Source organism: Scyliorhinus canicula, chromosome 13 (genome assembly GCF_902713615.1).
Source record: "Scyliorhinus canicula chromosome 13, sScyCan1.1, whole genome shotgun sequence".
Lineage (NCBI taxonomy): Eukaryota > Metazoa > Chordata > Chondrichthyes > Carcharhiniformes > Scyliorhinidae > Scyliorhinus > Scyliorhinus canicula.
In genome coordinates this window covers 113,203,459-113,216,979 of record NC_052158.1, presented here as the reverse complement: position 1 = coordinate 113,216,979, position 13,521 = coordinate 113,203,459, and positions in this window count along the sequence as shown.

Sequence of the window (13,521 nt, the reverse complement as noted above, 5' to 3'; positions counted from 1 at the left end):
CCGAGGATCACATCGCTCGCCTCAAACAAGTTTTCCAGAGGATTCATGAAAACGTCCTCCAGCTCAACAGGGCCAAATGCTCATTTGGAAGGTCGGCTATCAAGTTTCTGGGTGACCACATTTCACAGCAGGGTGTGCAACCTGACGCTGACAAGGTGCTGGCAGTCAATGCCATGAAGACCCCAGAGGACAAAAATGCGGACCTCCATTTCCTCGGGATGGTGAATTTTCTTGGGAAATCCATTCCCAACATGGCATCCCACACCACAGCCCTCCGGCATCTCGTAAAAAAGTCGACAGTGTTCCAGTGGATTCCAGCACATCACGCAGAGTGGCTTGAGCTGAAGGCGAAGCTCACCACAGCCCCAGTACTGGCATTCTTTGACCCAACCAAGGATACTAAGATATCCACAGACGCAAGCCAGGACAGCATTGGGGCGGTGTTCCTCCAGCAAGACGACTCCTCGTCCTGGGCTCCAGTGGCATATACCTCCAGGGCCATGACGCCGACCAAGCAACGGTATGCCCAGATCGAGAAGGAGTGCTTGGGTCTCCTGACAGGAATAGTCAAGTTTCATGACTACGTATACGGCCTGCCAAAGTTCACGGTGGAAACAGACCACAGGCCTTTAGTCCACATATTCCAGAAGGATTGAAACGACATGACACCTCGTCTGCACAAATTCTTCTTCGTCTCCGCCGATATGACTTTGAACTCGTCTACACCGCGGGTAAGGAGCTGATCATCATGGATGCCCTATCCCGATCCGTCATCACGCCATGTGGACAGGGCAACTTCATTCGCCACATTGAAGCACAGGTGCAGTTGTGTGCCAGCAACATCCCAGCCACTGATGAACGGGTTCTCCAAATATGCGAAGAAACTACCAAAGATCCCCTCCTGCCGTGCGTGATGAAGCACCTCACCCATGGCTGGCAAAAGGCGCAGTGCCCCCAGTTCTTCAACATTAAGGACGGGCTGACGGTTGTTGAGGGGATCCTTCTTAAACTAGATAGAATTGTCATTCCCCAAAGCATTCAAAACATGGTGCTCAGACGGATCACCTGGGGGTCGAGAAATGTCGACGCAGGGCCCGGCAGGCAGTTTACTGGCCAGGACATTGCCAACATGGTCCTCAACTGCACAATGTACCAGACATTTCAACCAGCTCAGCCCAAGAAAATGCTGCAACAGCACGAGACCGTGACCTCTCCGTGGTCCAAGGTGGGGATTGACCTCTTTCACACAAATGGGCGTGATTACGTGCTCCTGGTCGACTACTTCTCCAGCTACCCAGAAGTGGTGAAACTGTCGGACCTCATGTCCAAGTCCGTCATCAAAGCCTGCAAAGAGATGTTTGCCAGGCATGGGATACCACTCACGGTAATGAGTGACAACGGTCCATGTTTCTACAGCCAAGAGTGGTCTGCCTGTGCACGATCCTGCCACTTTAGTCATATCACATCCAGTCCCCATTACCCACAATCAAATGGGAAGGCCGAGAAAGGGGTCCATATTGTCAAGCGGTCGCTGTGCAAGGCTGCAGACTCCGTCTCAGATTTCAACCTGGTGCTATTGACATACAGGCAACCCCTCTGTTGACTGATTTGACTCCGGCACAGTTATTCATGAACCGCAACCTGAGGATGACGGTTCCCGCCGTCCATGTTTCAGACCTTGACAACCTCAAGGTGCTGCAGAAAGTGCAGTGATCCAGGGACCAGCAAAAGATCACGTATGATGCTCATGCTACGGATCTGCTTGCGCTGGCTCCAGATGATGTTGTTCGCGTTCAGCTGCCTGAGAGAGGTTGGTCAGCCCCAGCTGTTGTCGTCAGACAGGCTGCTACCAGGCCTTTCGTTGTCCAAATGGCTGATGACTCCATTTTACGGCGCAACAGAAGGGCGCTGCGTAAAGTTCCCTGCCCATCACCCGACCGCACTTCTCCGCATGTCATCATGCCTCCTCCAGACGTCTTGCGCCACAAGGCCACCGATCTGGCAGCAATCTCGCCTGTCCACAAGGTCACCGAGATGGCAGCCATCCTGCCTGTCCAGGAGCCGGCATCCCCCCTCCATCTCTGAGGCAATCAACAAGAATTCGTAGCCCACCACAAAGACTGAATCTATAGACTTAAATCTTGTAAATTTTGTTCAGTTTGCTCTGCATTTGCACGATAGACACCTTCCCATGTACATATGTTCATTCATTCCCCACTTGTACATAGTTATGAATGTATATTCCGCCATGATGCAAAATTTATTTTAAAAGGGGGAGATGTCATACTATCCACTCATGTATATCATGAGATGCAGACAGGAAGTGATTGACACACGGGATAACCAATGAACATACACGACACAGAACAACCAATCACCAAACAGGATACCACCACTATAAAGCCCACAGGGCATTAAGGCTCTCCCTCTCTCACAGGACACGGCTAAGGAGATAGTCACAGTGCACAAGCCAGTGAACATCATCACCGTGTGATAGAGAGCTAGTCTGGTCAAGCCAGTAGAAGGTTATCCGTTAGGTGAATAGAGTGTCAACCAACAGAAGATTATGTACAGCAATCAGCAGGTTCAATAAAACAGTGTTGGACCATCTCCTGTGTCGGAAGCCTGTTTCTTGTTTCACTGCATCCAGTTGCAGTCGATGTTAGACGAACACAGATAACACATCAGGTTCAACAGTTGCCTGCTGGGTGAGGCTGCTGCATAATGCCCCCATGGCTAATGTCCAGACCAATGCAGTAAAATCAGGATATTTCCGGTTATACAGGGACAGGCGGCAGGGATGGTTGCTCATCAGGGTGCAGATTCAGTACTAGCAAGAGCAAAATCTTCCGGGGCTTTCCTGCAGAGGGGTGTGGGCTGGTGGGGGGGGGGGGGGGGGGGGGGGGGGGGGGGGGGGGGGGGGGGGGGTGTGGGGGGGTTGCGGATCGGGTGGGTTGGCACTACCAAATCTGAAGCACTATCACTGGGTGGCAAACATTGGCAAAGTGCAAGGGTGGTTCGAGGAGCTGAGGCCAGGGTGGGGATGGATAGAGGAGGCCTCCTGTGTAGGGTGGCGTCTAAGGATGCTGGTTACAGCCCCTCTTCCACTTTTTTCTGACCAGGTTCTCAACAAGCCCGGTAGTAGTGGCAGCTTTAAAGGTCTGGAATCAATTGAGGCAACATTTTGGATTGGGGGGACATGTCATTACTGGCACCAATTTGTAGCAATCATAAGTTTGCACCATCGAAGATTGATGCGATGTATAAGATCTGTAGGAGAGAAGGGGTTTGGGACTGGAGATGATGGAGGAGAAATTACAACTCCCGAGGTGGAGTGCAGTTAGATGTTTGCAGGTGAGGAACTTTATTGCTGAAACCTGCACAGTTAGACAGGATTGTATTACGGGAAAGTAATATCTCTGATATATATGGGTGTTTGCTCGAGGTGGGGAAAGCATCGCTGGAGGAGGTAAAGGGGAAGCAGGAAGAGGAACTGGGGCTAAATGGAGGGGTGTGGAGTGAGATCTTGTGTAGGGTGAATTTTACCTTCTCCTGTGCCAGGCTGAGCCTGATACAGTTAGAAGCAGTCCATAGGGTGCACTTGACCAGGACACACGTGAGTGAATTCTTACCCGGGCTGGTGGTCAGGTGTGAACGGTGTTTGAGGGGACTGTCAAACCTCTCACACATGTTCTGGTCCTGCCCTGAACTGGTTGGGTTCTGGGTCATTTTTTGAGATCATGTCGGAGATGGTTGGGGTCAAAATGCAGCCGTACCCACTAGTAGCGATCTTTGGGGTGTCAGACTCGTCGGAGCTTCTTGATGGGAGGAGGCCTGATGTCTTGGTCGTTGCTTCCCTGGTGGCCCAGAGACAAGTCCTGTTTGGATGGACATAGATCGTGCCACCCAAGGCCTCTGCATGCTTGGGAGATTTGGCGGAATTCCTGAGATTGGAAAAGATCAAATGTGCCTTGTAAGGGTCGGGAGAAAGGTTTTATTCCAGGTAGAGGCTTGTTCATGGCCAGCCATTTGGGTAGGCGGGAGGGGTTGCAAGGGTAGGGAAGAGGGAGTGGGGGTGGTTCAGGTGAGGACGGAATGGGGGGGGGGGGGGTTTAGGGTCGTTACTGTTACTTTGTTGAAATAAAAATTACACACTATAAATCTGAATTGCTTAAATCCACCTTTGACAAATTGATGGAATGTTAACGTATGTATGTTGAAAGCAAACAACGACCATAGATTAATATTACCTGACTAATAAAGGAATACATTTGTCTGTTTTAAAATGTTTCTTCCTTGCCTGATCTTCAAATATTTTCTTCACTGCATAAATTCTGCAATCCTGCATCCTTAACATCTAATCAGAAAGAATAACCAGCATAAAGCTACTAGATAAAGTGCCCTCAATGCCTCCCAGTGAGTATCTTTTATTTTACTTCCTTAAGAAAACACTTCTGCCCAAATTTGTGCATTTACAAATGGAACTAACTGGCAACTTTTCAGGAAGACCGTGCCAACCATGGATTATTTGAAATCACGGCATGATAGCGCAGAAATCCACTGTGCAATGATGGGAGTACAACTTAATTGGCCTGATGAGGCTAACCAATATGTTTAGTGCACATTAACTGTTATGATTACAAGAAGGACCTGCTTTAATTTGTTAGCAGTTGGCAGAGATGTTTGTTGCATGAACTTTGCCAATTACAACGAATTTTGTACGCTATTTTTTCAAGCTGAGACCAACCTGTTCCTAGAATTTGACAGTGGAATGAAATGTTTCTCTCTCTCTCTCACACACACAAACAGTCCCTTAAAAAGTGAGGAGGTTGATTCTCATGGAGTCTGTGACAAGAGCTTGTGCGTTGAGTCTCTGTTGGGAGGCTGTTCATTGCGCTGCACTTAGTTCATGGTTCTGGCTGAACAGGAAATTCTCCCGCTCTTACACCTGCCGTGAGGTGTATTGGAGGGATTTACAGGTTGACAATCAACCTGCTGGGCCAGTCACAAATGTAATTTCCATGCCCATCAACTCCTGGGGTGGGACACAAACCCAAAACCTCTGTCTCAGGGGTAGGGACATCACCCCCGGCATCAAACAAGACCCCCCCTTAAGTTGAAGTATTTCATGGTTTTTCAAACATCCAGTGAAATTTGAAAGTTCTATTTAGAATCCTGGACCACCTAAGACTGAAACAGATCATGTTTGTTTCAATTATTCAACCTAACATTCAAGGGTGAAAAGCTGACAGATCTCAGATGTAATTTAAACTTTATCTATTTAATCTCTGTTCAAAGTAACATGAGTTCATTTTCATAAAGCATCGGCACTGATGAAAGATTGTCACAGAGTATACTAAGTTCCAGGTGTGCAAAAGAATAGATCAAATTATACAGGTTTTGAAGATGGTTGTATGATTTATTAATTTTATTAATTAATAGTTAGATTGCTTAAACTTTAAATTTTAATATGGTTTATTGTGATGACAGCCTGCAAATTTAGCATCATTACATAAATCATAACGTGCAGGATTCCTGGTCCTGCATCAGGCCCCCAGCATTCTCCATCTCGTCCCGGCCAATGGAGTTTCCCATTGTGGCCAGCCCCACGCAGTCAAGAAACCCCCGGGCTGCCAGTGAAACGGGAGAATCCAGCTCAAAATATCAGAGGTAGCATTTTATTTATAGAGATTTCCTTTGGGCGGCACAGTGGCACAGTGGTTAGCACTGCTGCCTACAGCATTGAGGACTCGGGTTCAATCCCGGCCCCAGGTCACTGTCTGTGTGGCATTTGCACACTCTCCCCGTGTCTGCGTGGGAGATTTCCTTTCTGCAACCTTTCTATGATGTGCTGCTACTTTAGTAAATGCTGTGCATGGTCGGAAATGCTTCGTGAATACTAAAATATTCTGGTGAAGGTTCTATATTTAAAACATTAACTGATCTGTTCCCTTCACAGATGCTGATTGACCTATTTAAAGTTTCTAGGGTCGGAATTGTACATGGGTTCTGAGGTGGGTGAAGGGTGGGTGAATTTGCAAGGACAGGATTCCCCCCGGGTTCCTGCCTACACTGACCTATCGGTAGTGATTTTACATTGGAACGGGCAGGGCTTCAGACTGCAAACACGTCCTTGCCCCAATTAAGGCCCTGGAGGAACCACCGAATGGCTATGTAAAGACCAGTTCTCACCCAGCCTCAATTTTTAAGCTGACAGGCAGATTACAGCATAAAGATAGTTGGATGTCGGGCAGGAAGGTGGGCGGGGAGGTAAAGGTAATGTGTTGAAGCACCTCCATCAGAGATCTCCTTTTCTGACTGGGGCCATCATCTCCTTGAGGCCCTGTGATCACCTAACCAATCACCCCCCCCTTTCCTCGGCCTATCCCCCATTCCTCCAATCATGACAACTTGCGACCCCACCCTCCCCCAGGCGTTCCAAGCTCTCCCCCCCCCCCTTCTGGGATTCCTGCCACTTAACTTGTCCGTCGGTTCCCAGGACTTCATGCTCAGTAGATCCTTGCAGTGCCTCTAACGGCCACTGCAGTTTTGATTGGCCGGCAGTTCACCAAGGTGGGGGTTCTTCGCGAGTGATTGGTGCAAACCCCGATTACTGCCAATCAACCAGGTGAGAATGTAACATGGCATCCGGGCTGCTGCAGTTGGCGAGGATGCGTCCCAGGCCCAATACGTTTTGATTCTTGACTAAAATATGTTGTTATTTTTACATGCCTTAGAGACAAACATCCTTACTGAGGGGAAAATCCACAAGAATGCACTCTTATGTTATATGCAAACTTGATGGTTATATTATTTTGAATTTCTATTTATCATGCTGTGTAAGTAGAAACATGAAAAATGGTTTTAGTTAAATCAAGTGATGCCCAGTGAACCAACTTGCTCATTCTTTAAAGCCAATGATGATTTGAAGACTTAAATTATTCTCCAGGAATGTTTACAATCTTTGAGTGACATTCTTTTCCCTATTATTCAACTGAAGCATTACCCCATTAATTTTAAACAAATTAATTGTTTGCTTTTTCTCCAGTTACTTTGAAATCCATACCCATCAGTTGTGGACTGTCATATTTGGACAGTATAATTTCGAGATCATGGAAGTTGATTCAGACGAACAGAGAAAATAAAAAACACGGGAAATGTCACAGCAGTTTTTGCAGGGAACTTCTTCCGTGGACGGAAATGCTGCCAGGGTCCCACCGAGCGTGGTTGCTGAATTCCAATGCAGAAAATTGGGTTGGCTTTCCTGGGGCAGGTGGGTTGAATTCACGGTGCACTGCCGAGAAGATCTAAAACAATTCAATCATGGCCTGTTTCTTGGGGTCACAGAGAAATCACAGAATTCAGTGCTTAGAAAATTGATACAAAGAGCAGAATTTTAACATTTAGGTCTGCTCACAGAGGAGGGGGATCAGGTTGGGTCAAGAAGCTGAAAGTTACTGGAGTGGGCTTTGCAATGGCTTTATTTCTTCTTTTTTTTTAAATTCAGAGTACCCAATTATTTTTTCCCCAATTTTTAGGTCACTTTAGCATGGCCAATCCACCTAAGCTGCACGTCTTTGGATTGTGGGGTGAAGCCCACGCAGACATTCGGAGAATGTGCAGACTCCACACGGACAGTGACACAGGGCCGGGATTTGAACCTGGGTCCTCAGCGCCGCAGTCCCAATGCCAACCACAGCGCCACATGCCCCCCCTGCCTTGGCTTTTTAACTTTTTAAAAAATGTTTCCAATTAAGGGTCAATTTAGCGCGGCCAATCCAATGACCTTGCACATCTTTGAGCTGTGGGGATGAGAGCCACGCAGATATGGGGAGAATGTGCAAACTCCACACAGACAGTGACTCGGGCCGGGTGCTGTGAGGCAGCAGGGCTAACCATTGCACCACTGTGCCGCCGTTTGTCTTTTTAACTTAACGATTGTATTAACATCTCATTGCCGGGTATCCCCATATTTCCATCTGAACAGCTACCACTCATACTCACCATCTTATTCCCATTTTGCACCAACCCTCAGGAAGGTTGGCTGCTATATTCTGGGCTCGTTCGTTGCGGACACAAATCCCGTTATGGTTGTTATGGACCATAACGAGATTTGTGGTGGCAAGATCTCAGGTTGAGATATTCCTCACCCCCACCCGTTGGCGATGTACTCAGATTCCCACCCAACTTGGGACATGACGGGCAGGATTCTCCGACCCCCTACCGGGTCGGAGAATTCCCGGGCTGCGGCGCAAATCCCGACCGGCACTCCGATACCAGCTGCCGTATTCTCTGGCGCCAGTTTTCGGTCAGGGGCCATTGGAAGTGGCCCCCCCGGCAATTCTCCGGGCCCCGATGGGCCGAGCGGCCATCATTTCCTGGCCAGTCCCGCCGGCGTGAAATGGACATGATCCATCGCGGTGGGACTTGGCTTGCAGGCCGGCTAGGTGAGTCCTCGGGGGGGGCGCATGGGGATCCGGCCCCGGTTGGCCTGGCCCGCGATCGGGGCCCACCGATCTGCAGGCGGGCCTGTACACTCTTTTCTTCCGCGCCGGCCTCCGTAGGGCTCTGCTATGGCCGGCGGGGAGAAGAACTCTCCTGTGCATGCGCAGGAAACACATCGGCTGGTCTGCACACGCGCTGAACCACGCCGGCCGTTCTGCGCATGCGCCAACTTGCTCCGGCCCTTTGGCACTTGGTTGGCATGGCACCAACCCCTCCACTGCAGGCCTAGTTCCGGAAATGCGGAAGATTCCGCACCTTCCGGTCGGCCCGACGCCAGAGTGGTTTGCGCCACTCTTGGCGCCGAAGTCTGGCCATCCGGCCACTTGCGGGAGTATCCCGTCCGAAGTGTCTGACTCACCCGGCCTGGGTGTCATCTGAGCAGTTCAATGAAGCAGGTGCTGCATTTAAACAGCTCCACAGCAGTTTCTATCATTTGAGCCTGGAAGATGGCTGTGAGGAACACTGCTCAGCCATTTGCGGAACACCGTGAAGAACAGCCAGCAATGATATACCCCCAGGCAGGCAGCTGACCATCCATAAAGGTGGGAATCCTGCCTGGGAGATGGTCACAGCACTGGTTAGTGTCGGCAGTCTGCACAGGAGGATGGGGGTGCAGTGCGCAAGAAGGCAATTGACCTACTCCACTCTGCCAGGGTAAGTGCTCCCAGTCTCCTCTCTGCACTCCACCTTGCTGTCATCCTTCAGAAAGTCACCTGGATCCCACATGCTGTCACCTCACAGGTCCCGAGCACCAGACCTCCCATAATTTTCCTCACAACCCCTCCATGCTTACGTGCACTGCCCACACATGCCAGGTATCATCGTCATCTGAACTGCCAGGCAGCAGTTCACATCATCCACATTTATGTTCCTGCAAGAGAAGCTTGCCCACAATCATTATGAATGAGAGAAGATGGGCAGTGGGATGCCTGAACTGATGATCCTGACTCATTTTGAGGAGAGAGCCATGGAGCTCGCAGGGGAGGAGCAGGAGCGGACTTGCACTGGGAGCGAGGATCATCGCTGTGGGGATCGACACCATGATGCAGACAATGTTGGGGCCCCAGGATTGGCAGCGCCAGATGATATTGAGGCTTCTGGAGCTCACTCCAGCTGTCCTCCACCCTATGGAGGAATCCAGGGACCCACAACCACCCAAAGGAAGGGGGATCCATTGGAGCACATCCCGGGCCTTCCAACCAGGAGACCCTGGCAATGGCCAACCAATCTGAAGCTCTCCTTCCAGATATCAGCGCAACTCAGGTTTAGGGGGCAGAACAGGGTGATGCAGCAACACTAAAGCTAACCAATAGTAGGCCAGGTTCCTCCAGATCCCCCCCCCCCACCCCGCCCCCCGCCCCCCCAGGAAATCACAGGCAACAGGGTGTGGCAGGAAATAGGCTGCCTCGACCTCTGATGTGCATCCTGAGAACACACCGAGATGTGGTGGGAGGGTACACAAGGCTAAGTGATTGTCGGGGAACTGTGTGGGCAGGGATGAAGTTAGGCACAAGTAGTTGGGGGGGCACGGTCACTTGCATAATTTGGATATGTCACTGAATTAAATATTATTGTTGATCTCCACTTTGCGGCCTCAGAATCGTTAACCTTCCTCCCAATGCCATGCTGCTTCTCCACATCGAGACAGTTGTTCTTAGTGGGTCTCCATTCCCACAAAATAGTTAGACCCTCTCAGAGCAAATGTTTCATTCACAGTGATTGGACTCAGGCATGATTCAGTGAACCCTAGACCCTTGCCTCTAATCTCCCTCTAGAGCAAAGGGACAAAGGAATGTAGGGCCGAACCTCACTCAGACATGAGCCGGGGAGTCAGCATGCTGAAAGCAGACAGACAGGAGTCAGACATAAGAGTAGCTCAGGAGCATCACAGACCTTTCCTCACTGTGAGTTGTCATCACCCTCCTGCACTGACTGGGCAGCAAGTACTCAATGATTCCTCTGGCCCAGCTTCCTGAAGTTTGGTATCTCAGTCAACTTCATCTCCTGTTCGCAGAGGGGTCATGACATCCTGTAGGGTTCATGCTGTTAGACAGCGAGCTAGTTCTCCTCCATGAAGCGAGAGGCAATGATGGCATTTCCAGCACTCCTGGCCTGTGCACCCTTCCCCTGCTTCACCTCCATCCTCTGGATCCTTAGCGGGCTCTTTCTTGATGCACTCCTTCACGTCCTCCTCATCCTGGGATATGTGCCACTCCTTGAGGTCTTCCACAGACGCCCCGGTGCAGAGCCAGGTTGTGGGGGCAACAGCAGTCCACCACAATGCTGGAGACCTTCTTGGGGCTTTTTTATAGGGCCACACCAGACCTTTCGAGACAAAGGAATCGCAACTTTAACAGCCTGATTGCACAGCTTAATGATCACTGCAGTCTCTGGCCTCCACACTGGCAACATGAACCACAACTTGAAGGAATTTAGGCATGAACTACTTTCTAAATGGGGAAATGCTTCGGAAATCAGAAGCACAAAGGGATTTGGGAGTCCTTGTTCACGATTCTCTTCAGGTTAATGTGCAGGTTCAGTCAGCAGTTAGGAAGGCAAATGCAATGTTAGCATTCATGTCGAGAGGGCTAGAATACAAGACCAGGGATGTACTTCTGAGGCTGTATAAGGGTCTGGTCAGACCCCATTTGGAGTATTGTGAGCAATTATGGGCCCCATTTCTAAGGAAAGGGTCCAGAGGAGGTTCACACGAATGATCCTTGGAATGAAGAGCTAGTCGTACGAGAACGGTTGAAGACTCTGGGTCTGTACTTGTTGGAGTTTAGAAGGATGAGGGGGGATCTTATTGAAACTTACAGGATACTGCGAGGCCTGGATAGAGTGGATGAGGAGAGGACGTTTCCACTTGCAGGAAAAACTAGAAGCAGAGGACACCATCTCAGAATAAAGGTACGATCCTTTAAAACAGAGATGAGGAGGAATCTCTTCAGCTATATGGTGGTGAATCTGTGGAACTCTTTGCCGTAGAAGGTTGTGGAAGCCAAATCACTGAGTGCCTTCAAGACAGAGATAGATAGGTTCTTGATTAATAAGGGGATCAGGAGTTATGGGAGAAGGCAGGAGAATGGGAATGAGAAAAATATCAGCCATGATTGAATGGCAGAGCAGACCCGATGGGCCGAGTGGCCTAATTCTGCTTCTATGTCTCATGGTCCTATGGAATGAAGCTGCAGAAGAAAGGCAGACAGTTGAGTCTGATGACCCCCTTGATCGTCCGCTGTCTGGAACTCTTCATGGCAATTTTTGCCCAGGAGCAGATTCATGAGGAGATCCTCCTTTCCCCCTGCCTCTCTCCGCAGTGGGTAGTGGTAGATCAGGACCCTGGCATTGAAGTGCAAACAAAATTGTAATAAAAGGTTTGTCAAGAAACTTAAACCCGGTGCAATCACCCTCCAAACCAGATCCCCAAGGTTAAGGGGAGGACTCCTTCATAGACGGATCTCCAGTCGGGACCTCTGCAACCAGATGGCATCAAGGCACTCCAAGGCCTGTCCAAGCGATGGGCAAAGGCAAGGAAGTGCAGGATGAACAGCAGCAGTCCATACAGGAAACCTCTATATGCAGTGCAAAAGGACACAGAGGGCTTTTCCGCGAGGCAGCTAGCGTTGTGGGGCTTTGGCTTTTGGATGGGGAGGAGGGCTAGTTCAATACTTTGGGCCACTGTGAAATTCCGTCCGAGCAGGGGTACGCTGTGACAGTTGTCCACCGCACACCTGCTCGAGATCACGTGTGCCGTCGACTCTGAGGACGATTGTTTGGTGGTAATGGCATTGGTCGCAAGTTGGATACCCACTGCCATGCGATGTGCCAATTCGCAGGGTGTCATCCAGCTCACTCCTCCACCACCCACCGCATCCCCGATCCTGGTTACCCCACTAGCCACTCTAAATGGTACTGTGGATTCCTCAGCATACACTCCTTTCCAGCAGCAGCTACTCCTGATGGGGCAGAGCTGGGGCGCAAGGCGACCATCTTCCAGACTTTGAGCATGTCCTGGTAAGAGATGGACAGTGCCTGCAAGGAGTAACGAAGACCCCTCAGGAATATGAACAGGAACTGCACGTCGGAGTTTAGGCCGAAGAAATAGGTCGCCATGGCACACCATCTCGGAGGGTGCTTAGTTTAGAGGTATCGCTGCAAGTTCAAAAGACAGGTCACCACCTAGGTGTGAAGACACACCAGCGCCTGACCGCCCTCCCCCAGTGGGAGACTCAGAGCCTCAGTGGTGACCCAGCGCAGTCTTTTGTCTCAGAAGAAGTGTATGAACATTCTCTGGCGGTTTGAGACAACGTCAAGGGGAGGGGTCAAAGTGACCAGCCGGTACCACAACATGGAGGCAAACAGCTGATTTATGAATAGACCGTGGGCAGCTGACATTGTTCAGGGTTAACTGTTGATGGCCAATTAATTTGCCGAGCATGAGTCTCAGGAGTGTTAGAGGCACAATTGCTTTCTGCTTCAGGCAGAGGCAGAACTCATTGGCATCGCTTTTTACTCAGGCTGCATAATTCAGAGATCTCATTGCTGTCATGCCTCAACACTTAAGCCTCTTGGATAGCTACTTGTGGTGAATTATATGCATCGTAATTCACACTGTACTGCCTTGCGTTGTATTGTGTCCTTGTGGGCTCTGTCTGTGAGCTGTTGCGCGGCTCTGCCCATAGGGGGAGATGAGGAGTTTGTACTGGGCTCCACCCTTGGCTCCACCCATGGCTCCTCCCACTAACCGAAGTATAAAATACTGCAGCCGTAAGCCTGCTCTCAGTTCCTCTGGTCGCAGGCTGGCTTAGTTGTAAGACTATTAAAACCACAGTTTACTTCCAATCGTGTGTCTAGTGAATTTTTTTATTTTTTAAAATAAATTTAGAGTACCCAATTATTTTTTCCAATTAAGGGGCAATTTAGCATGGCCAATCCACCTATCCTGCACATCTTTGCGTTGTGGGGGTGAAACCCACGCAAACACGGGGAGAATGTGCAAACTCATGTGCAAAC